This window comes from Morone saxatilis, unplaced genomic scaffold (assembly GCF_004916995.1).
Source record: "Morone saxatilis isolate NCDOM2014 unplaced genomic scaffold, NCSU_SB_2.0 Contig3, whole genome shotgun sequence".
NCBI classification, from domain to species: domain Eukaryota; kingdom Metazoa; phylum Chordata; class Actinopteri; family Moronidae; genus Morone; species Morone saxatilis.
Window position 1 is genome coordinate 17,663,562 of NW_023339873.1, and position 3,915 is coordinate 17,667,476.

Below are 3,915 nucleotides of genomic sequence, written 5' to 3' on the forward strand. Positions count from 1 at the left end.
TCTGCTTTGGAATAAAAGTTATTTATTTTAGTTAAAGTTAGCTAGTTGTTAGCTATCATTCAACGAAAGACAGTTTTTTCCATCCAGCATTTGACATCTCATTCAGTGGATAGTATATTTGCATGTCATCATCGTTCTGTGAAATAAGACATTGTGCTTGTAGAAGATAGAGCTTACTCCACACTAAAGGGAGTAGAGGAGGAGTATCCTTATAAGACAGTCTAATAAAATACAATGATCAACCGTGTCAAAACCTGCACTGAGGTCTAAAATAATTAAAATGACAACTGTATTTAGACAATGTTTTTATTGTCTAAAAAAGACAGAAGCTGCATGTAGACAGTTTTGGACAGGAATTGGAGCCTGGAGCTGGGTTGGCAAAACAGAAAACAGGGTGTTCTCAACTTGTGGCCAAAACTCATGTTATCGCAGGTTTATGTAAAGATTTGAATATTACCACTAAAACCAATAAATAGCAAATGGTAAAATAGCAGAAAATATGGCCAGTTATGACAAGACAGATTACACAATCAGCTGACTGATCTTTACTTTAAAATGCTCACTTTTACCATCTTACTGTTCAACTCAAATCAAAACTTTTCTAGTCCAAACTATCAGTTCCCTACACCCAGTCTCCCTTATTATACAGAGTCCCTTACATCCCCTTCATAACTGCTCTTTTGCACACAACACCTACACATATTTTGTCTTTGCTCCCTCTTGCTTAATTCCTCATATTTTTTACTATTTTATTTGATTTTAGTTAAATTAGTAGGTTGTTAGTTATCATTCAAACGGAAGACAGTTTTTTCCATCCAGCATTTGACATCTCATTCAGGTGGATAGTATTATGTTGCATTGTTGCATCATCGTTCTGGTGAATAAGACAGTTGTGTTGTTAGAGGATAGAGCTTACTCAACTAGGAAGGAGTAGAGGAGGAGTATCCTTATAAGACAGGTCTAATAGAAAATAGCAATTGGATCAACGTGTCAAAACCGTGCACTGAGGTCTAAAATAAATTAAAGAATGACAACTGGTATTTAGACAAATGTTTCTTATTGTCTAAAGATGGACAGAAGCTGATGTAGAGCAGTTTTGGACAGGAATTTGGAGCGCGTGGAGCTGGGGTTGGCAAAACAGAAAACAGGGTGTGTTCTCAGAGCTTTGTGGCCAAAACTCCATGTTATCGCAGTTTATGTGAAAGATTTGAAGTGATTACACTGAAACCAGATAAATAGCAACATGGTAGTTGGTCCACACATTACTTATGCCATTATTTTGTACTTTTATTCCTTCAGTGAGATTTGCCCTTCAGGTGGATGGACAGCCATGCAAAGTGAACTGAAACAGTTATGAGCAGGAATGGAACTGTTTAATACTGGTTGGTATTGTGAGTGCATTTGGGCACACTTGTGTATCACCTGTTTGTGTTTAAGTAGCCTCAATGTGTGCCAAGGACATTCATGTTAATCCTGACAACATTTCCTGTATTTGTTTAAACACAGGATGTGCCCCAACCACAATCAGAGGAAATAGAGTAAGACTCCCCTCCACCCACTGAACTCAGTTAAATAGAAGCCACTTCAAAGAAATCCCTATAGACAGAATCTTCCCTTTCTATCTGACATGAGTTTCTGCTATTAGATTAAAGCCTTGCCAACATACAGCAGCAATAAATGAGATGGACATCAGCTCTGGCTATTTAAGAAGAAACACCAGTCAAAACTCGCATAATGAAATTTACTTGTGCTCAGATTACACTTGAGAGTGTGGCAGTCACAGTGGCCATTTTTCTGCAGATAAAGTATTTTTACTTTTGATACTTCCTGTACCTTTTGCTGATAATACTATTGTACTTTTACTTAAGTAGGATTTTCAATACTTTTTACATTTTACATGGTTGTATTGCCACTTAAGTAAAACGACTGAATATTTCTTCAACCACTGAATTTGTGTCATTTGCAAGCATGTAAGTAAAGCATGAGAATGGGCTGTGAAGTGTGTTGAAGAAACTATGGTGGTTGCGAAAACTCGCAAAAGGTGTCCTTACCTGCACCTGTGTTTGTTTGTGCATTATGAGCTGCTGTACAAACATAACAGTCTAACCTAGCAGATTCCATGGAAGGCAACCTGCGGCATCTGCAGATATAAACGTCTCACTATAAAATAACAAAAACACGATACTACACACTACTTCTCAAGAATTGGCAGCAATTGGATGATGATGTCAAGTTTCATCAATCATCAATCAAGTTTATTTATACTGTATAGACCATAGCACATTTAAAAACAAAGGGAGATGAAGTGTTTTTTTTTTTACAAATTAAAGTGAATGGCACAATAGCGAATGACATCCGGAAAAAAAAGAGGCACAAATACTACAAAAAAAGCGTAATAATAACAATAAATGGCAGTGATAAAATACAAGGCAATAATAAAATACATGCACAATTAAGCACAGCGTTAGTTCAGGCAGGCCACGAAGTCAAGCTCAATTCCAGCTAAATCTGCTGATCACAGCTAATCGAAGCACAGATCAGCTGATGGCTCAGCTGGTTTCTCCTAAGCTTCCTATCGGAAACCATACACAGTCAGCTCAGCTGATTCCCTCAAGCATCCTTGGCAAATATCAGTCAGGGCGCCTTATTTAAGCTGCTTTAGCCTGCTTATCTTTGCTGCTTCCTCTGCAAGCCTTTTTGCAACCCACCTCCCTCCCAGCTCCTCCTTTGTATGTTGTATCTAATTAATCAGTGTCATTTTCTGATTGCCATTGATGCTTGCTCTGTTCCAAATGTAACATTCTGCTTTGGAAATAAAAGTTCTTTTGACAGAGGTGGTCCTGACTGAGCTCTTTTAGATATGAAGATGCCTGACAATGAAGAGCTTTGTAGGTAGGGAGGAGGATTTGAATATTACAGGGAGCCAGTTCAGAGAAGCTAATACAGGAGAAATCAAAACCCTTTTCATATTTCCTGTCAGTACTCGTGCTGCAGCATTCTGCTCTAGCGTCTTAATGGACTTATTGGGGCAGCCTAATCTAAGTATTTGCAGTACAATAACAAATGCATGGACCAAGTTATTTTCTGGACTCTGCTAGTGGACAGGATGTGCACTTGATTTTTGCAATGTATACTTTATATTTCATAATATTTTATTATATTTGATAAGATTAAGATAGGACTTTAACTGATCCATCACTGGGGAAAGATATTGTCTATAGCAAGTCCGTAGCAGATAGGAAGAAATACACAAATTTTAATATTTAATTTTAATTATTTAATATAAATAATATACAGATGCTGGGAGACAGGGGTTGAATACCATTTAGAGTAACAGTGACTAAAATCCTCAAATTAAGCTGTCGTTATGGTAGAAAGCACCAATTTGTTTGGCCGAACTACTTTCTCAAGATTTTAGAGAGAGGGAGGTAAGAAATAAGGCTCTATAGGTTGGCTAACATCCCCTGGATTAAGAGTGGGCTTTTACATAAGGCTGCGTTTTAACCTACTATTACTACTTTAATGAATGTCGTCTACATAGATATGACAAAAAAGACCAGATTGATCTACCTTATCTAGTTAATCAAAGTGGAAAGAATAAGTACATTTCTGGCTATCTCTCTAGGCGCTGCTCCACATTGTGTACCATTCCGCCTCTGCAAAACTTTGGACTCGCTCAATTTACATGACAGGACAAGTCATCCTAAGGGACATTGGAACTCACCTCAAGCATTCATGTGCTTATTATTTTTGATGCCACTTACACTTTGAATTCCCAAACTTTGATTTAGACATTTTAGGGAAACGTATTGTCTTAAAGTTTAACAAAATCTAACTTTTATAAATATTAGTAAGATTAAATGGGCACTTTCCAAGACTAAAGCCTAATACATTATTTCACCATTATATATTTAA